Source organism: Camelus bactrianus, chromosome 19, assembly GCF_048773025.1.
Source record: "Camelus bactrianus isolate YW-2024 breed Bactrian camel chromosome 19, ASM4877302v1, whole genome shotgun sequence".
Lineage (NCBI taxonomy): Eukaryota > Metazoa > Chordata > Mammalia > Artiodactyla > Camelidae > Camelus > Camelus bactrianus.
In genome coordinates, this window is record NC_133557.1 from 21,531,721 (window position 1) to 21,553,837 (window position 22,117).

The window sequence follows — 22,117 nt, forward strand, 5'->3', positions numbered from 1 at the left end:
TGCCTGAACCTCCAATTTTCCAGTCAAAGTATTAGGAGAGTTTTAATGAGGATACCGAAAAACCGAAGCCAGCTGGGGGTAGCCAGGTTACAAAAGGAAGCTACAGTGATTGGTATGTAAAGCAAAAGCGGGACTGGGCTGGCCGACCAGCGGGCAGGGGAAGGCCAGCCTAAACTGACTGTTTAGAATTCATGGGAGAGCAGTTCAAACAAAGGAGCAGCTGAGAGCTGAACAGGCCGAGGTAGTGCCACTCTGTGGAAGGAGGCTGCCTGTGTTCTGGTCTTCCCATTCTTGTCCCTCCTCACTGTTCCTACCGCTGCTAAAACCCTTCACCTCCCCACCCTCCCGGCTCACCAGCCCCAGAAACAGCGGCTCCCCCGCCCACCCCAACGCCTCTTGTTCCAGCTATACCCCAGACTTCCACCAGGGGTGGGGTGGCCAGGTTTAGCTGATGAAAATGTAGGACACCTACTTTTTTGGGGGGTAATTAAGTTTATTTATTTTTTATTATTTTTAATGGAGGTACCGGGGATAGAACCCAGGACCTCCTCATGCATGCAAAGCACACACTCTACCACTGAGCTATTCGCTCCCCACTAGGACACCCACTTAAAGTTGAACTTCAGATAAACAATGAATAGTCTTTAGTCTAAGTACATCCTGTATTTAGTCTGGCATCCCCTAACTCTCCTGTCCCATCAAACTCTCCCAGGCAGTGTCCTCTCTTAGTTACCTTTCTGTTTTCGAGTCCTGAGCCTCCTTGGAAGAATGACTCAACCCCTCTGATCTGTTTCTGCTTCTGGGTAAAGGAGATAACAGCACCAGCCACTCAGGGTGGAGTCAGGACTCCAAGAAAATGACCTACCCAGTTCTTAGCACCCAGGAAGCCCGCCGTCAAGAGCAACCAGTACGGCCACCCTTCTACCCCTTTCTCCTGGACCTTGTCCCAAAGCTTTCTGAGCTATGCAGCATGAATGACTGAGCCCAATTTACAGAGGAGGAAAACTGAGGACAGCTATTCAGTGGCAGGGCCAAGCAGATGTGAATGTGCAGTAAACTTTAAGCTACAGGAAGGTAGGGACTTGTCTTGTTGGTTTGTTTTTTGGGGGGGGGGTTGTTGGAGGGGTTGGTAATTAGGAGATAAATATATATATTTTTTAAAGGAGGTACTGGGGATTGAACCCAGAACCTTGCACATGCCAAGTATGTGCTCTACCACTGAGCTACATCCTCACCCCTTGTCTTGGGTTTTGATGGGGGACTCCCAGAGCCTAACACAGTGCCTGGCCCTCAGGAGTTGTGCCACAATATTTGTGGAATGAGTGAATACAGCTCCACCAGTGTCCCCATGACATAAGAGAACAAAATGCTGTGGGTCTCTCTTTCTCTCCATCTCTCGCCATGTTCTGGGACTTGAACCAGGTCTGCCTTTCTGTGTTTTCTCCATAACCCCATTTACACTGGAGGGAAATTAAGGCAGATTTCTGCCTTTTTTTTCCCCCAGAACTGAAGCAAAATGCAGCTTCCAACAGAAAGAAACATGACCATGGGGATGTCAAAACAGCCACCTTGGATGCTTTCTAGCTGGGGAGAAGGGACTTCTGAGAACCTGATGGAACAGTTGCACTAAGCATTCATTAGACACTGCATACTTTCCCATCTGCTGGCAAATTGTCCCGAAACAATTAGGGAATAAAGGAATTTTCAGATGAAAAGGATTTTCAAGGGTATTGGAGGAGGTATGCTGAATCCAACCTAGAGGACCCACTGAGAATATGGAACCACTAGCTGATCATGTGGGTTAAGTCTCTTTGAGAGTCACCCAACAGGTACACAGGGGCATCCGTGTAACAGCTCCCACCTGTACCTGAAGTCAGACATAAACACTGTGGTCTGACTGAGGGAATTCTTTTCTATTTCTCACTGATGTTTTCTTTATTTGGAGGTAAGGATGGGATGGCTGTGGGGTGCAATAAAAGAAATCTGGGGTTTGAGACCCATTTGATCAGGATTCATGCTCTTTGTAATAACCAGAAGTGATTTGCAGGTTATTAGGGTCATTAAATTCTCACCTTTGGGGCACTGCCCCCATGGCCAATGCCAGCCTGGTCATGGATCTCGACCTGACCAGAGGACCTTCCTCCACGGACTTCCCCTGGAGGAAAGATCCTTCAGCTCCAAGATCACCTCCTCTGAGAGGCCTTCCCTGATTGCCTTAGCTAAGAGGGCTGCCCCTGCCCCGCCCAGCAGTTACCCTCTATGACATCAGCCTGTTGTACTGAGCACTGTGGCTGTCAGCAATCACACCACATGCTGTTCTTTGCTTTCTGACTTGTTGGTCTCTTGGTCTCCCCAGCTAGGCCTTTAGGACATGAAGGCAGGATGCTGTCTGGCTAGTTTGTCCTGGATCCCCAGGCCCAGAAGGCTGCCAGGCTCAGAGTAGACACTAAGAGGCTGTTAAAAGAATGAACAGTAATAATAACAGTAATAGTAACGCTAACTCGTATTAACTGCCTGCTAACTATGTACCAAGCAGGCCTCTTAGCTTCTTTCAGACATTAAATCACTGAACCTTCATAGTATCGTGAGGTAGATACCTTGATTATGCCGCTTTGCAAAGGCTGTTCCCTTTGCCTGGAATGCTCTTCCCCCCTCCCCCTGCCCCCGATAGCCACAGGACTCTCCCCGGCCTTCATTCAGGACTCTGCTCAAATATCACCAACTCAGAGGCCTTCCCAGCACCTCTGAGTTGCTGTGAGGGGTTGAATCGTGTCCCCCCAGCCCAAGAAATATGTTGAAACCGTGCCCACCCCCAACAGGAGCTCAGAATGTTGTGGCCTTTTGGGAAAGAGGATCTTTACAGAAGTAGTCAGGTTAATCTGCAGTCATCCAGATGGGCCCTCACCCAGCAAGACGGGTGTCCTTGTACAAAAGGGACACTTGGACAGACAGGCACAGAGGGAAGACGACATGAAGACACACAGGGAGGAGGCCTTGTGGAGATGGAGGATCACACGGAGGCTTCTGCAAGCCCCGGAACGCCAAGAGAGCCTGCACACCACCAGCGCCGGAGGAGGCAAGGAAGGAGCCCCCTGCAGGTCTCAGACGGATGGATCATGTCCATCCCTGCCGACACCTTGACTTCAGACTTCTGCCCTCTAGAACCGAGAGACCATAAATCTCTGCGGTTTGAAGCCCGTTTGTGGCACTCCGTTCCAGGAGCACAGGAAACCGGGACACCTGCTTTCTTTCTCTTCCTCCCACTGATCAGCTCCTGCCCTGGATCCATTCGTCACTCTTTTGACTCCCTGCACCGCCCTGGGATGCAGGTGTCTCAAGGCCAAGGTCTAATGTTCATGCATCTGTTGCAAAGCCTGGCGTTTATCTGTTCCTTCAAGAGGCCTTTATTGGAGGGTAAGTAAAGCTCCGCGGTAGAGCACATGCTTAGCTTGCATGAGGTCCTGGGCTCAATCCCCAGTACCTCCATTAAAATATATATATATGTTTTAAAAAAAGCATTTATTGAGCACCTACTATCTGCTGGAGATACGACAGTGAATGTGACAGACAAAAACCCTTGGCTTTTTGAAGCTTATGGTCTCGTAAGAAGAGAGATAAGAAACAGGAAGTGGTGGGGAGAGCTTCAGAGAAAACTCTAGCGGGAAGGGAAATGGGGAGTTTGGGGTGAGCGGCAGTGATAATCAGGGTGGTCAGAGGCCTGGATAAGGAGGTGACAGCTGAGTGGAGACCTGAAGAGATTAGGGAGGAGGCCTGGGGGTGTCTAGGGGGTGCATTACATGTAGGGCCTTGGCGATTTTGCCCCCTGGAGGACATGTGGAAATTTCTGGAGATGTGGAGATGCTAGGGGCAGCTAGTGGGCAGCGGCCAGGAATGCTGCTGCCCGTCCAGCCCCCCACAACAGAATTAACTGGCCCCAAACCCAAACGTCCTTAGCATGAGGCTGAGAAGCCCAGAGGTACAGGGAAGAGGAAGCTCCGCCCTGAGAGCTTCCTGCCTGCTGGGGTGTTGGGTGTTGGAGGAATGCAGCTCAGGGTGCTGGAAGGATTTCCACCAGGGGAGGAGATAGTGGTGGAGGTCAGAGCCCATGGAGGATAGGAGGAACAGGAAGGCCTTTGGGGCCCTTTTAAGGAGCTCAGTTGTTACTCTAAATGAGACGGGAAATCCATGGCAGCTTTTTTTTTTTAAGTTTTTTTCTTAATATATATTTTTTTCTTCTCTTTTTATTTTTTTTTCTTTTATTGAGGAGGGGAATTAGGTTTACTTATTTATTTACTAATGGAGGTACTGGGGATTGAACCCAGGACCTTGTGCATGCCAAGCAGTCGCTCTACCACTGAGCTCTGAACAGACACACAGACTGACTTGCTCTGAATGATGATCTCTGGCTGTGGGCCTGAAAGCAGGCCTAATGACAGGGGCAAGGGTAGGAGGGAGACCAGTGGGGAGGCTGCTAGAATATTCCAGGCTCCAGGTGAAGGTGGCTCAGACTGGAGCAGAGATTGTGGGGTGAAGAGAAGTGGTGAGATTCTAGATCTGCTTGGGAAGTCCAGCAGACAGTGTTCGTGTCGGGCAGGAGAGGCATGGGTGGCTTCAAGGGTTTTTGGCCTGAGCAGTTGGTGGCAGCTGTGATGGGGCTGGTATGGGAGGAGCAGCTTGGGGGAGGACGGGAGAGGGGACGAGGGACTATGTCACCCAGGTGCAGGCGTCAAGCAAGCATTTGGGTAGAGGAGCACAGGGGGGCAGTTTGGGCTGAAGGCATAAAAGTGGGAGGAGGCATCGGCATGCAGATGGTACTTAAGACCATGATGGAGGATGAGATCACCTGGAACTGGAGGTTCCAGAGACAGGTCCAAGAGCCAGTCCCTGGGGCTCTCCACAATTGGAACCTTTGGCTCTGACAGTGATCCAACAAAGATGCCAAGAAGTCTCTGGTGAGGTGGGAGGAGAATCAAGAAAGAGGGGCTTCCTAGAACCCTAGGGCAGAAAGTGTGTGAAGGAGGAAGGAGTGAGCCACCTCATCAGATACTCCTGACGGGTCAAGTTGGCCGAGGCCTGAGAATTGCCCACCAATTGGACTTAGAAACACGGCGTCACAGGTGACTGTCACGCAGAAGCCCCTTGATAAATCTTGGTTGATGGAATGTCTCAAATGTTCTCCAAAGATTGCCACTTCTTGCCATGCAAAAGCAGCAGAGGAAGAGATGTGGGTTCATGCCTGGCTCAGGCTTTCTCTGTGTGACCTTGGACAAGTTCCTGCCTGCCCCAGTTACCCCCCAACACGGTCAGGGTAGATGAGCTCACAGTAAGTAAAGAGGCTCTCAGCCTCATAAACTGTGAAATGTCTTATATGGGCGATTGTTGCCGACTGAGCACTTCTGTAAAGACACCACCACCGAAATCAACTCTCAAGGTCGCTCAGCTCCTGCTGACATCACCCAGCAGAGAACAGATTGAGAAATCTCAACCTTTCAAGAACGGCACATGCTGTTAGCGTGAGGTCCAAAACCTTCGCGCTTCCTGACCAAGATGTAATGCATATATTACATTAATCGAAATGATTTTGAATAGGAAATGAATGCACATAGGAAAGAATTAAAATATAGAAAGTTATCCAGGAGTAATGGAAGTCTCCTTCCCAACCCTGATCCTTTGATGCCCTCCCCAGGGGCAATGACTAGGACCAGTTAGCAGAAAGCTCCTGCATGGCTACATCTGCAAGCACGGTACCTTCCCTCCCTTTTTTCTGTTGACACAAATAGTGGCATGTCACCTGCTCTGCTCCTTGCTTTTTGCACTCATCCGTCTGTCTTGGAGAACTGCTCCCTCTCCATAGCCATAGACCTGTTTTATTCTTCTTTTTTTTTCTTTGTCAAATGGAGGTACTGGGAATTGAACCAAGTATCTCGTGCATGCTCAAAATGCACTCTACCAACTAAGCTATACCCCCACACACACCCCCTGTGTTATTCTTTTTAAGTGGCTGAGGAGTAGTATCCATTGGCAGCTGTATCGTAATTTATTTAACCATCTCCCATTGACGGACATCTGGGTTGTTTCCAGTCTCTGTTACAAACAATGCAACAATAAACATCGCTATTCATCTGTCTTGGGCAAGAGTTATCCACAGGGAACATTCCTAGAGTGGAACTGCTGGTCTCGGTGTATTTCAGCTTTGGTGTAAATACGGGGGTGTGTGTGTCTTTAAAATGTGATGTTTTTGCCACATTACTGATGTGCACGCTTCTAGCTTCTCAGCTTCTAGCTTCTCAATGGTATAAGAGAAGGCACATGGAGCACATGGAGCACATGGAGGCAATGGTTTGGGAGTCTCCTTTTGTGTATGCTGGGGTGGGGGCAGATTTGGAGTGACTATCCCTGAGACCTGAGATGGCCGGGTACTTCCGGAGGAAGTCTTCAACCAGGGGCTGGACATTCTAAGGAGCAGATGCTCCTTCTTCTGACAGAGCTGGGGTGGGCCTGCTGGGAAGACAGCAGGAGATATTAGCTGACTAGATATGTATCAGAGCTACACTGTATTAGCTCAGTGCTCTGCCCTTAGGGTATGCAAAGAGATATTCCTCAAAAAAAAAAAAAAAAAAACAACAAAAAACCAACTGGGAGGAGGTGAAGTCAAAAGTTAATATGAGAACTAAATTAAAAGCTAGAGAAATGGGGGTGGGGGTAGAGCTCAGTGGTAGAGCGCACGCTTAGCATGCTTAAGGTCCCAGGTTCAATCCCTAGTACTGCCATTAAAAAACTATTAGTTTCTAAAAATAAATTTAAAAATTAAAAACAAACAAACATGAGTCTAGCTTCTCAGTACCCTCCCTGCTCCCCATGGTAACACAGTCTACACCATCTCCAGGACAAGTCACCTCATCAGGTCCTTTTTCTGCTCAGAATCTGCCTGGAGCTCCCACCCCACTCAGTGTGAAGTTAAATCTTTACCACGACTTGGCAGTGACGGAAATGTTTTAGAACAGGACAGACATGGTAGGTGTTGAGTTTCGCCTCAGTCAATTACTGGCCAAAATATTTTGAAAGCTGGCTGCAGTCTGGCTAAAATACTAAGATTTTGCAGTGTAAAAGGGGGGCCACTGAATCTGTAACCCTAAAGAGCCCCAGACAATAACAAATCCGCTTAAGAAGGACGTCTGTACCAGTTAAGAAACAAGGCCCTCAGGCCCCATCTCTCTGAACTCCTCTCCTTCCCACCCTCCCCAGCTCACACACTCCCACCACTTTGTGCATCTCTTCTTTCTTCACATGGAAATCCTGCAGCCTCAGGGCCTTTGCACTTGCCACTTGCTCTCCTTGGATTGCTCTTCCCTCACATACTTCTAGGCACTCTCCCTCCTTTCATTCAAGTCATTGCCCAGTATCACCTCCCTGACTACTCTGTTTAAAGTTGCACCCCTAGCTCAACTCAATCATATGCTTACTGAGTTTCATTTATGCCTACAAGTTTACATTGTGTATTGCCAATCACTGTAAAATGGTGTATTATTTTTCATAAGATACAGTTTCTTTTGCTTTTGTAAAACTGTGAAAGTCTAGGCATTTAAATTTTTCTAATAGATGTGAAAAGTTATTTTCAAGTTTTTGGTTTCTGAGAATTCTGTAAACAGCCGCAACAAATCTAAACAAATTTTTACATGTATTTCAGGCTACAGTGTAAGCCAACATCCCTCCCTGCTCCTGTGCTGAGCAAGTCTGGGAGCTGAAGGTGAGCTACCTGCTTCAGGAAATACTTGCTCCTGGCATATAAAACTGAACACATTAAACTAGCGTACTTATCAAGGTCAAGACTCACCCTTCCTTTGCTGTGCCCACCAGTCCAGAGTTATTATGTCGAACTCTGCCAATTCTACCCAGTTCCCTGTCTTGCAAGACTTGTCTTGAAATCACCCATTGAAGGTCCTCAAACCCCGTAAGTCTCCTACCCTGACTTCCACCTCCTGAGATTCTACTGACTCTCCCAACATGCTTTTGCTTGAACAACAGGTTTGGTGCTTTATTTTGAGGAGTCAAGAGCTGACATTAGAGCAATCTGGCTTTTACCCTAATGAATCCATTTCCTGAGGGAGAAGGAAACTTACATGGGCAAGTCGATGCTGATGTCAGCACATGAAGCTTAAGTCATACCCTGTAAAATTGCCCTGGGAAACCCTTCCTGGTACCATAGTTGAAAGTCCATACTATCTCTCAGTTGGTCCAACCTTTCCAGCTCCCCCTCTTCCATTAGAACAAAATAACTGCTTCTTTGAGCTCTAGATAAAACAGTTGTTTAGAGGGAAACTGTATGCAAATATGCATCTTTAATTGCTAGAATCACAGTTACTATAAGGAATGGACTGGGGTGACCAACTCTCAGTTGGCTGGCGATTGTCCCTGTTTTTTTTATTTTTTATTTATTTATTTTTTTAATGGAAGTCCTGGGGATTGAACCCAGGACCTCATGCGTGCTAAGCAAGAGCGCTCTACCACTGAACTGTACTCAAACCCCATCCCAGTTTTTTTTTAAACTGAAAATCCTGCATCCTGAGAACCCCTTGGTCCCAGGCAAATGGAATCCTAAAACACAGCTGCCCCAGGAGAGGCACACTGGGACCAAGGCTGACCTGGGGACCAGTGGGGACAAGTGCCCAGCACTCCCTTCCTCAGATCCTCACATGCTCCAGCTCCAGTGGGTTGTGGATAGACTCAGCTATAAAATGTAAATTAGCGTAGAAAGGGTGGAAGATTCATGGGAGGATGCACAGGAAACTGACAACAGAGGTTGCTTGTGGGGATGAGAGCCTGGCCCGTGGGTTTCAAGGGAAGAAGAGAGATTTCACTAGTAGCTCTTTTGAACCCTTTCATTTTTGTACTATGTAAACGTATTACCTATTTAAGAAAACACACCCATTTAGAAATAAAATGTTATTTAACACACTTAGATTTCTTTGCAGAGTGTGCAGACTTATGTGTTTGGGTAAATTAAAGGGATTTAGAATGAGGATCCTAACCTTGTCTCCATGACTACACTCAACCTGCATGTGGGTTGTCTGAAGTGATCCGCACTTCTAGAGTGTAGACAGACAGCAGCTATGGGGCCCCTTTGTTCTCTCCGTCCTCCCCTGAAGCCATATCTAAGTACTTAGTAAACTCTTCCTTTATTTGTTCATTTGTTCATTCATTCTAAGGATGGGATAATGTAGACTTTGAAAAGTTTGCCTTAAGGGCCCCCAATTTAAATTTCTCCCAGTGGCTCCACTACAAGCCCCCTGTACATTGCTTATTAATCATTAACTCACCTTCCTGACACACATTTCTATTTTTATATATTAATGTGTTCTCTGCTTAAAGGGAAGAAAATTCTGTTGCTGTAGCAGAATGTGGGCTTTTGAACAAGGCTGCCTTTGCCTGGCCTAGCCACCCCTCCTCCTCCAATCCTTCATTCAGAGTGAGATCTACCCTAGCGACGTAGCAGGCTGCCTCTGGAGCAGGGCTGGGACCAGGGGGAGGCCAGAGAGACCCAGGGCCCCAGATTTAAGGAGGCGCTTGCTCTCAGGCGCCTGTTCCACACTCGCCTGACCCTGAGTGTCAGTGCCTCCTTAAATGCTGCCTTCTGGGTGCCTCCTTGCCCCACCCCAGTCCCAGCCTGCTTTTCCGTCCTGAGCTGCTGAGTCCTGGCTCTGTGACTGACCTGGAGGTGGCCAGGCCCAGTGACATTTAATGTCCCCAAGACTCGGGGTCTTCAGCTATGAATTGGGGGTCTTGCAGAGGATTAGGTGAGATGGTGCTTGTAAGGGGATTTGCACTATGCTTTGCAAACTGCAAATGCTTCACTGTTGGCTGCCCATTTACCCATTCATCCCCAGGGCAAGACCCACGCCAGGAGCTTTCTGTAGTTTCTCTAGTTTCTTTCTCACAAGACACAGGAGAAGCCTGTATCACAATTCTGATTCTACGGATGAGGAAACCAGGCTCTGAACCCACATCTCTCTGTGAGTCCAACATGTCCCTAACTACCCAAAGTTGGAGTCTTTGTTATAAATAGCAAGTTAGGTACTTCTTGGGTGGGGGCTTTCAATCCTCACTGGGTGTCAGTACCACTTGAGGCATTTGTAAAAGCACAGATGCTTTGGGAAATTCTGGATTATTTGGTCTAGGGAGAGCACCATTGATACAGTTTTTAAAGAGCTCCAGCTGATTCTAATGTATAGCCAGTGTTGAGAACAAAAAGCTTTAAACTAGCTCTAAAGAGAACTCCAAGGGGCGGTTCTGAATTTCAGCATCTAATGAGACGCGGGCATGTGTGCATACAGAAACACAAGCTTTGCAGTCGGTAACACAATTTTTTTTCTTAATTCCAGCTTCACTTTCCAAACAGCTGTGATCTCCTTACCTCTCTGAGCCAATTTGAGCACCATTAGAATAACCTTCAGGATTTATTAAACACTGAAAGACCCACTCCGTAGTTTAATCACAAGGTCTAGGTTGGGAGGGAGAATTTGGATTTCTAATAAGTCCCCAGGTGCTGCTGCTGGTTCAGGGAACACGATTTGAGAACCACTGTTCTGAGTTGATTGTCATGGTCATGGACAAATCCAGCTCAGGGCACCATCTCCCACCTCAGATCAATCCTTGGCACCTGGAAGGTGTATTTCATTCCATCCTTGTAGCAATGGGGTCCCTTGATTGCCGGTATTTTATGGAGGAGGTAACCCAGTCTCCCAAATGTGAAGTGACTTGGCCAAGGTCACACAGCCAGAAAGTTGCCAAAGTCTGGGTTTGAACGCTGGTTTATATCATTAAAGGCAAGACAGAATCTGGGCCATCAACTTCTTTCCTGGCATCAAAGCAAACTCTCCCACCAGCTGCTGGAGAGCTCGCATCCCCATCCGCGCGCCTTACACCCAAAATCCTCCTGGCTTTTTAATTCTTTCAGCTGCTTGCAGAGCAGGCGGCGCTGAACTCCGTGGAGGAATGGCGCCCCCTGGTGGCTGTTTGGAGAGCCACGTTCCGCTGCCCTGGCGGGGCGCTCTGTCTTCTGAGTGAGTCACAGGCATTCTTGGGCCCCACTGCTAACACGGAAAATATTATTCAGTTCATTCCATCCTCAGAAAGAACTCAGGGTGTTGAAAGGGGGTGGGGACTTCAGGGCTGAGGAATGTAGAGGAAGGGCGGTGGACTGGGCCCTGGGATCTCAGGGGGCTGGGGTAAAATGGTGAAGATGGTGAAAGCGGCTGAGAACAATCGGGACTTTGACCTTTTGACCTTCCCCGAGACTCCTGCCGAGGAACTTCCAGGACTAAATCTCCTGGGGTTGTTATCAAAGTCTGGCGTGTTCCCTTGAAGGCCAGTGTCCACTGCTTGGTCTGGTCCATTTGCTCATTCATTTATTCATTTAACAGATTCTTTTTTGAGTGCCTGCTGTGTGCCAGCACTGTTCTAGGTGCTGGGGATACAGAAATACACAGAACAGACAGAATCCCTGCCTTCATGATGCCCTCCTGCTCTAGAACGATCAGAGAATAAATGAATGAATGAATGAGTGAGTGAAACACGTGGAGAAAAATAAGGATGGGGAATGGAGCCCTCACTGAGAAGGTGACACTTAAGCAAAAACATAAGGGAGGAGAGAGAAAGAAAGTGGCAGATATCTGGGGAAAGAATGTTCCAGGAGGTGAAAATGGTAAGAGCAAAGGCCCTGGGGCAGGGCAAGCAGGTATGTTTGAGGACCTAGTTCTTGATCATAGATTGGGATATTTTTTTTTTCGTAGTCAGGAACCACTTGCCCAGTTATGAACAAAATGGTTGTCACTTAATTCCAAAACTTAAATACATATTTCAGTCCGATCAGGGTGGGTTGAGGAGCGAACAGGAGGAGAGAAAGGGGGAGAGAGGAACTATAAACAAGTCTTTGAGAAAGTTTACCAAAAAAGGGAGCAGAGAAGGGGGGAAGATACAGCTCTGTGGTAGAGTGCATGCTTAGCATACACGAGGTCCTAGATTCATTCCCCAGTGCCTCCATTAAAAAAATATATACACATAAACATGTAAATAGACCTAACTTACCCCCTCACCCCCCAAAAAAGGGAGCAGAGAAATGGTGCAGTCCCTGGGAATGACATCCAGGAAGGGGTCCAAGTGGATGAGAAGTAGGCTCGTGTGCATGTCAACCTTGGTTGACCCGAGGATTTGGGTCCTGGATCCTGTCCTCCTCGACAATCTTGTTTAGTGCCAAGATTTGAAATGGCATCTTGATGTTGATGACTTCCCCATTTGTGTCTGCTAATTTATGTCCCCTAAGCATGTCCAAATCTACAGACTGGTATCTCCGATCATTGTCGGTTATCTAAAATAGAATGCTTGACTGCCTCCTGCTCCACCAAACTTGCCCCCTTCCATTTGGCTTTGATAAGCACAGAAGTGAGGCCTAGTCTTTGTTCTCTCTTCCTCCCACTCCACATCCGGGAGTGGCAAGCCCTGTGGGCTCCCGCTACCCCCCATCTCTCAGTCCCCCTACCTCCGCTCTTGCCCCACTGCAATCAATTTCTTACCCAGTAGTCAAGTGGATCTGAAAAAGTAAATCAAATAGTTCCAGATCCCTGCTTAAAATTCTCCATTGCTTTTCCATAACAACCAGAATAAAACCTCTTTTCCATTGGCCTCCAAGATCTTGCATGACCTCACGCTGGCCTCTGATTGCATTTCATCCATTCTCTGCCCCACCTTGTGTTTCTCAAAGATTCCCTGCCAAGGGAATTTTCCTTGACATACTGTCCTCCAGTGTCATAGGGCTGGCTCCTTCCCCTCCTCCATTCTCAGCTTCAGTGTCACCTCTCGAGAAGCTTCCCCTGATGCCCATTCTGAAGTGACCTCCCCAGCAGATGCTCTTGTGCAGACACAGCCTCCCTGCCCCATAAACCACAATTCATCTCCTCTGCACCAGTGTTCTCTAGTTCCTACCACCTGGTGTCCAGGACTAGCCCCGGATCCTGGTTTTCCAGGAGCCTGGTTCTTCAGGCTTTCTTTTGAGTCAACAAACTCTCCCATAGCCTACCAATACTTTCCTTATTTTTCACTTAATTGAGCCAGAGGTGCAACTAGAGAGCTGTAAGGGGGTATAGCCTCCACTATTAGGATTCCAAGAGAATTCGTTGAACTGTACCTGAGAAATGCTTTAGATCAACAGCTGTACAAAGACCAAAGGAAAACAGTAGATTAAACAAGAGAGATTTTTATTTCTCACTTAATAGACCCTATGTAAGGAGTCCAGGGCTGTCTGGGTGGCTCTGCCTTGTCTTGCTCAGTATCATCAACATGTGGCTTCCGCCTTATGGGGCCAAATGGCTGTTTCAGGTCCCAAGAGGGAAGACAGAGGGAGTGTGCTCTCCTTTTTAAGGTCTTGATCCAGGAAGTTGCATATATTACTTCTGCTCCCATCCCATTGGCTGGAACCTTGTCACATGATCACACCTAGCTGCAAGGAAAGCTGGGAAATGTAGTCTTTCACTGGGCAGCCCTGTGCTTCCTTCCAGTCACATTCTGCAAGGAAAACCCTATTCTGATTACTAAGAGTGTAGCCATACATTTTACATTTACACAAGTAGTCTTGTGTTCTAGAGTGGGTTTTTTTTCATTGTTTTTAAGGTCTGTTCACATCCCTGTGCACACCTAATGCATGCCTTTAATAATTCCCCCTACTCTGTGCATTGGCCACATTTTAGCAATGCATTCTCCTAGCAATGGGCCCTCATCCCTGCCTCCACCTCTGCACCTGTCATTGCAATGGGCATCTTTGTGCATGTCCCCTGCGGACTGAACGAGCAGCTCTGTGGGAGCTATACTCAGGAGAGGAGATACCAGGTCACAGGGTGTGTGGGTGGCAAGTATGGCCAGGCTGCTGTCCAGCATCGCTGCTCCCAGTCTTCCGTCCTACCAGCAGCCATGGGGGTTTCTACCCAAAAGGTATTTTATTCATTTTTGTTACATACATAGTTGGACATCCATTGTTTTTGCATGGATACATCTTTTTCTGGTCACTGCACCCAAGTGTTTTTTGGGGGAAGTACCTCCAATCTTTTTTAAAAGTTATCTCTCTCACCACTTAGGAAATTCCTAGGTTTTTTTTTTTTTTTTTTTTTTTTTTGATGAGTTTGCTTTCTTCTTCTTCTTCTTCTTCTTTTTTTTAATGGAGGTACTGGGGATTGAACCCAGGACCTGGTGCATTCTAAGCACGTGCTCTACCACTGAGCTATTATCCTCCCCCACCTTCAGTCTTAATCCCTGTGATTCAGATGGGACTGACTTTGCTCCCTCACTTCCTGGTCTGACCATGTGACTGAGCACTGGCCAGTCAACATGTTAATCTCTCAATCAATCAAGTAAAGGCACATGAGTCAAGCTGGGCCAAATTAGAGCCAACTCGGAACTTTAACTGGAACTGTTGGGAAAATGCCCTTTCCCTGCAGGTGGCTAAGCTGGTAAGTCTGGAGCTGTTGGAGGCCATGATTTCTACTATTTGAAGGGGGAAGCCACTTCACGGGGGGAGCCTTCACAGAAGAAAGCATAACTGAGGGGTGAAGGCTAGATACAGATGCTGTAGCTTATGCCGCTGGAACCAACCGTGCCTGAAGCCGATTTGCACTGAAGCTCACAGTTACATAAGCCAATAAATTCTTCCTCTGTTGAAGCCAATTTGAGTTAGGCTTAGGTTCTCACAGCCAAAATAATTCACTCATAGCCCTTACCCCACCCATTCTGCCACCCAGCACAGTCGGTCACAGAACGAATATTTATTGAATGAATGAGTGAGTCCATGTGTGGGAATAAATGGGACATGAGAAACAGCTCCCATGAGCTCTCCAAGAGTTTAGATGAGGTAATACTACTGGGAAGGCCCATAAATAAGAAAATTGGCTTTTAAAAATTTCCTTTTGCTAAATTCAGATTCTAAAGCTAAAAAGACATATGTATGCTCATACACTGCAGTTCAGTTTTTGCTCTTATGAGGATGACAATCAGGTCATCCTCATAAAAGGATGGTAACTTAAAACCCAGCCACATTCCCCCTCGAGGGCTGGAGACCAGACAAGCAGGCACAAGACTGTCTCTCTTCCGTAGCCTTCCAGGGATGTTTTCCTTTGTGCTTCTTTTTATGAAAAGTGGCTTGACATTGGTACTAACAAAACCCCAAGACTAAGCACATCAGCACCACCCATCTGACAGTGATTTGAGCTACAAATAAAATTTGATGTTTCTGTCTTTGAATTTTTAATTCATAAAAAAGTAATATGTGTATCTGATTTTTAAATCACCAAAGGTCAAGCAGGACAGAAGGCAGTGTCCTTTCCGGCTCCAACCCAGGCCTCAGTTGGCTTCTCTAGAAGCAGGCACATTGCCAGTTTCTCTTGTCACTTTCTAGAGATTCGCTGCAGGGACAGCTTCTATCAGCTAAGCCAACTGCAAGCAACAGAGACTCCAACTGCAAAGGGGTTTCTTCGTAGGCTGTGGGGAGCTTATAGAGTCAGTAAGAAGGGTAAAAACTGGCAGGAGATGAGGGAGGATAAGCATGGAAGATTCTGCCCAGGTCAATGTTGCTGCCACGATTGTACACATCTACAGCTGGACCCTGGCCCTGGCTGAGCACACAGCCGCTGATTCCTGGGAAGCAAGGGAAATCCAAACTCTCTGTACATTTATTTTGGCATTATTGGCTCAAGAGCTGAAACTCTTGGGCAGGAACATCTGGTTGCCCGGTGGTGGGGAGAAGTTCTCTTTATTTACAAGTTTGGGAAATCTTGCTAAATTTCCTTCCAAGAGATTGTTTCAGCCTACACTTCTAACAACAGTCCAGAAGAATTTATGTTGCCCCAATGGTGCCAAAAGGGCATAAAGAATAAGATTCGGAACCGATAGTGGGTGAGTCTTTGCATACTCCGTGGTATTGTGAAAGAGATTAAAACCATCTAACGGTTGTTAGTCCAAATCCCTACAGAATTTGGAGATCCTTTTATAGTCCTGACTAAGAGGACAAAAAAGCCACCTGGATAATACAAATGTAACTGGCCCCCCGTGGCACTTAGGTGAGCCCTTTGACGATCAGCCTCTGTGATGGAGGGGGCTGTCTGATTTGTTTTTCTCTCTATTTTTAAGCCTTGGATTTCAATTCATTAAAAAAGAAATCCTGGAGGTGCCAACTCTCAAGGAGCCCGTTAAGATCTGTCTTTCGGGAGTGGACTTCTGAACTGCCAGGCAAAATGAAATCATAAATGTAATTACAGCATTGTACTGCTGTGTCTAAGTAGCGTAAGCTATGACTCAGTTAGGAATGTTTTGGACTATAAGCAACAGAAAACCTGATTAAGAGTGGCTTATATTTTCTTCCAAAACAAGGAATCTAGAAGTAGGTAGCTGCTGTTATGGGGTGAATGATACCAGAGCCGGCTACTCTGTGATCATCTTGGCCTTTCCCTCATAGTGCAACAAGACAGCTGCTGTAGCTCCAGGCGTCACGTCAGTGTTCAAGGCAGGAAGAGGTAGGGGAAGGGCTGCAGCCAGTTGTGTCTGTCCCTTTTATCAGGAAAGCAAATATATTCCTGGAAATCCAACAGCATAGTTGGCAACCATAGCTGTAAACGATCTTTTCAGCTTCTAAAATAGGAGGAAGACGAGATTCAGAGGGTCAGGGAACGGTACTTGGCACAGCCAATTGGCTTTATCTGCCACAAGAAACCAAAAAAAAGCCATAATGTTTTGGAATATTGAAATCTCTTGTCCTTCCTTCAGTTCTTGCCTCTAAATGATGGACATTGTCATAATTTTTCTCTATACTATACATCCACAGGAGACTTGAGAGTAATTCACTGCATGAGTTATTAAGGGTTATTAAAATGTGGTATTCATGAACTAAAATTAGCCAATTTATCCACGCCGGTGTTCTGCCAAGTCTGTCTGGCTGCCACTCAATGCTTGATGGCCTTGCCTTTGCACAAACAGCTGAAATTCCTACAATTTAAGGAAAAGACACTTTGTTATCGGTATTATCTTGAATTATGGTTTTCAATAGCTGCTTCTTTTTCCTGTGTACAAAAAGATGTTCCACCCTCTTGTGGTTGAATTGTCTTCCAAAAAGTTATGGTCAAGTCAATCCCCCTACTTGTAAGTGTGAGCTTATTTGGAAACAGGGTCTTTGCAGATGTAATTAAATTAAGACGAGGTTGTAGTGAGTTATTGTGGGTCCTAATCCAATGACTGGAATCCTTATAAGAAGAGAAAACAGACCTTTGTGCACTGTTTGTGGGAATGTAAAATGCTGCAGCCACTGTGGCAAACAGTTTGGGAATTCCTCAAAAAATTAAAGATAAAATTACCTTCTGACCAAAGAATTCCACTCCTGGGTATACAGGTGGCCCTCTGTACCAGTGAGTTCTGCATCCTTGGACATGGAGGGTTGACTGTGACTTGAACATCTTCAGATTTTGGTACCCAAGGGAGTGACTGGAATAGTGGTGGTCTTGGAACCAATCCCTTTTGGATACTGAGGGATGACTGTATACCCAGGGTAATGGAAAACAAAAAGTATTCAAACAAATACTTAGGTACGAATGTTCACAACAGCACTAGTCACAAAAGCCTCCCCCCACCCCCCGCAAAGGTAGAAGCTATCCAAATGTCCATCAGCTGATAAACAATATGTTATAGTCATGCAGTGGAATATTATCCAGTCACAAAAAGAAATGAAGTACTGATATATGCTACAACATGGATGAACCTTGAAAACATGCTGAGTGAAAGAAATCAAGTGCAAAAGGCCACTTATTGTATGATTCTATTTATATGAAATGTCCAGAATAGGTAAATCTATAGAGACAGAAGCAGATTAACAATTGCCAGGGGCTGAGGGGAGGGAGGAATAGGGAGCGATGCTAATGGCTGGGGGGGGGGGTGGTTCCTAAATTTTAGGGTGATGAAAATGCTTTAGAACTAGAGGTGGTGATTACACAGCATTGTGATTGTGTTAAATGCCACTGATGGTTAATTTTGTGTTATGTGAATTCCACCTCAATTTAGAAAGAGGAGGAGGAAGAGGGAAAGAAAGAAAAAGAAAGAACCAGAAGAGTTATTGTCAGTGGCCATATGGAGGAAATCCACATACATTTGTATATTGTTACAATGGCCTTTGGGCAATATCTTTTTTTTATTTAAAATTTAAAAAAAATTTTATTTTTGGGGGGAGGTAATTAGGTTTGTTTATTTGTTTTTATTATTATTATTTTTTAAACAGAGGTACTGGAGATTGAACCCAGGACCTCATGCATGCTAAGCATGTGCTCTACCACTTGAGCTATAAACTCCCCCTGGACAATATCTTTTAACATTTCAACACTTCTATGGGATAAATTCCACTCTTAGGAACCAATATGTAAGGATATACATGAAAGAAAATTTATGCAGTATTGTTCATAGTGGCAAAAATGGCAAACAAGTTAAATACCTATCCAGAGGAAGTGGTTGAATATATCATGATCTAGCCACACCGCAGAGTCCCACACAACCATTAAAATGCTTTCTGTTGGGGGTGGGGTCGAGGGAGGGTATAGCTCAGTGATTGAACACATGCTTAGCACTCACAAGGTCCTGGGTTCAACCCCAGTACCACCACTTAAAAAATAAATAAACCTAATTACCTCCCCCAACCAAAAAAAAAAAAAAAAAGAAATATATATATATAACATATATACACACACACATATATATATATACACACTGTTAAAAAAAGTGCTCTCTGTCATCTCACCTGGAGGGCGTTCCGCTTTCCATGTGATACCTTTAAACAAAAAAATCAGGGTGCAGGAAAATGAAGATAACATGATCCTATTTATATAAACTCCTGTGTATCCACTGTATGTACACATGTATATATGTATGTATTTGTATATCTATATGTATCCAAATACACATGTGTATATATATATTTGCAAAAAATTACATAGGTATGGAGCAAAAGATGAGAGTATATCAACCAGAGGTGAGGAATGGAGAGGAAAAGGAGAAAAGGCAAGAGAGAAGCCAACCAGAAAAAAAAAAGAGAGAAAAAACAAAAAGATTTCGCTAGAAAAGTGAAACCCCTCAATATGTATGACACGGTCACCTTTATGATTTTACGTAAAATCATATATATGTGTAGATACACACATTAAAAACTTGAAACCATAAACTTACTTCTAATGCATTATAATCAATTAAGTCAAACTTACTGCAGAATTAAAATTACTGTTACTTTGGCTTCATCATTATCAATTAATCCGTGACAACTTCTTCGTGGGGAATGTAAAGATGCACATTTGCATGAATAGTATTTCTGGTGTATAATTTTCCACTTATTTGGCATTAGAATATGTATACATTATGATTTAAATATGAATTATTCATAATCTCCCCCAACATATATCCAGAATCCCTCGTAGTAATGTATATGATTAAATAATTAATAGAATTGCTTTACAGCACCCCTGTGCCCGAAGACCGTTCAGTCTTCGGCGGCCCAGCAACTGAGGCCCTCAGACTGATATTTCCTTTTTTTCAATAGTTTCCCCGGACTTCTGTGATGTGCAGAATGAACTAGAAGGCAGAGAGGGAACTGTGGACAGGTGTCTGTATTTTCACCCGCTAGTCATTCCGTTAGAGGACGGCCCCACCCTCAATGCTATTCTGTCTGCTTCGCTAAATCCCCCAACTCCGGCTGTGGACCCAGGTCACAGGCCTAGCCAATCAGAAAACGCAATCCATCTGGCCACTGTGATTGGATCAGAGCTTGACACGTGACCCAAGCTGCACCAATCAGAGGATTAACTTCCTGCCCGAGCCGCTGAAAATCTTTCTCGAAATTGGGAGCAGATGTTTTTTTTTGCCACCACATTGAGGGAGTGAAGCCCACCCGGGAGAAGCTGAGAACGTGAGAAAATAGAAGATTCTGGTTGCATCTCTGAGCACCTGAGACCTGCCCGTGGTGGAAGATAGAGCTATTTCGGACGTTTTATTTCAGTTCTACAAGTTACACGTCTTCTCCCAATTTTTCACCCCTTTCGTTAGTTTGAGTTGGATTCGCTTATGGTTCAGGGAAAGAGTCCTAGGACGAGGGAAGAAGAATGAAGGTCTAAGATTTAGATCAGCAGTTTTCAAATCTGGCTTCGTAATAGCGAGGCCTTTGGTGCCTTAACCACAGATTCTGACTTAATTGGCCTGCGTGCGGTGCGGACCGGACATCCGAATTTTTCTAAACTCCTAAGATGTGCAGCCAGAGTTGAGAATCACTGACTCAGGTAAGATCCTTCTTAAACTTCAGTGTGCATACGGAACCCCTGTGCCCTGCTTCAGAGGTTCCCATTGGAAAGGTCTGGGTGAGCCCAAGGATTTATATTTCAAACAAGTTCTCAGATAACGCTAATACTGCTGGTCCATGGACCACATTTTGAGAACCTCTCATCTAGAGGGCTGAGGGGAAGGAGAAGAGGGAGGGCATAGTTTACGGGGTGATGAGGGGCTTGGCAAGCCAGGCGCTAGAGCAGCGGAGGGGCATGGGGGGACAGGCACTTTTAATTAGTGTTGCTGTGAAGTTCGTTTTATGTTCTTGAGAGCAGTGCGGGGAAAATGCAATTTCTTTTTAATTACTTTCAGCTGTTGAACTGTGTTTCTCGCATGTGACTTTCTCCAAGGATAAACCTGCATGGATATCTGAGTTCACAAGGGTTCCAGTTGTCCAGTTACCCTCAACTGCTGTCACTTATATTTTTGTCCATTAGAAATTGGATCCAGGTGAAGGGTGGGCCGTGGAGATTTTTGTCCTATAGAGTAAATCACAGTCTAGAGAGTTAGTTCTTGCGGAAATGAGGAGATTGAGGGGGTCTCATGGAGCCAGACAAAATGACTTACCCCACAGAAACAACGTTAAGTGATTTAACACCGTATTTTGTGTTGTTTGCGATACATCCGTTCCTCATCTGGGTTCCTTTGTCTCTTCAGATTAATGGTACTTCCATTATGGGCAGGAATCTTGGGTTCTGCTTGTTTTTCCTTTGTTCTTTATTTCGTTAAACATTTCCTTGACATTTACTATATGCCAAGCTCCATTTTGAGGCTCTGTGGATACAAATACAAATCAAAGCAAGTACTATGGCAGAGATAGCCGGTTTGACACTGATAACCCTCTTCCTCTTCTTTCTTTAGTAATAGAACTCACGAGTTCTATCTGGCACATAATTGTCCTGTTGATGACTATACTTCTGATCTTCTTTTGAATCTAAGCATTCATGTGACTAAGTTCTGAGATGTTCGTGTGAGTTTATGTAAAATGTGAGCAGAAATGATGCATGCTCCTTCCAGGTCTATTTAAAATAATGAGTATGTTCTCTCTGTGCCCTTTCTCCTACCGTTTACCACTGACTGGGTTGAAGATGTGATGGCAGGAATTAGAGAAGATACCTTGCACCCAGATATTGAAGCTGTGTGTTGAGGTTGTCAATGTTTCTACCCTAGAACCACCTAAGCCTGGATTAAGTGAGAGAGAAATAGACTTGATTTTGTTTCAGCTGATGGCAGCCTAGATTGTACCCAAACTAGTAACTTTCTGACCTCTACTTCTAGTGAAAGAGACGAAAGAGGCAGTTACAAAAAAAAAAAAAAAAAAAAGAAAGAAAGAAGAAGAAGTGTGACAAGTACTGAAATAGAGATAACCCCGTGGTGTTGTGGGGCTATAAATTGAAGCTTGCTCACATAGGCTGGGGTACCTATTGATGGAAGGCTAATTGAAGATCACTGAAAAGGATCCCCACAGATGGAAACTGGAGTAGGGTCGGACACTTGATCAATTAGGATCCTTTGGCTTTAAGTAACAGCAACAACAAAATCCAACAAGGACTATCTTTAAAGGGTCATTCATTTATTCAACAAATGTTTACCTATCACCTACTATGTTCTTGACACTGCTTAGGTGCTGCTGATATGGCAGTGATTAAAACAGACAAAAACCCCTAAATCAAAACAAAACTCTGCCCTCATGGATCTTTTGATCTAGTGGGGAGAGATTTATTATCTCATAAAACAA

General features: G+C 45.4%; 1 non-coding gene across 1 annotated transcript; it reads right to left on the minus strand.

Annotated features, from left to right (window-relative positions):
• Nucleotides 1-14,204: 14,204 nt before the first annotated feature.
• On the minus strand, nt 14,205-14,278 carry TRNAS-AGA (transfer RNA serine (anticodon AGA)). The gene has a single exon. It is a non-coding gene; the product is annotated as a tRNA-Ser (tRNA).
• Nucleotides 14,279-22,117: the final 7,839 nt, after the last annotated feature.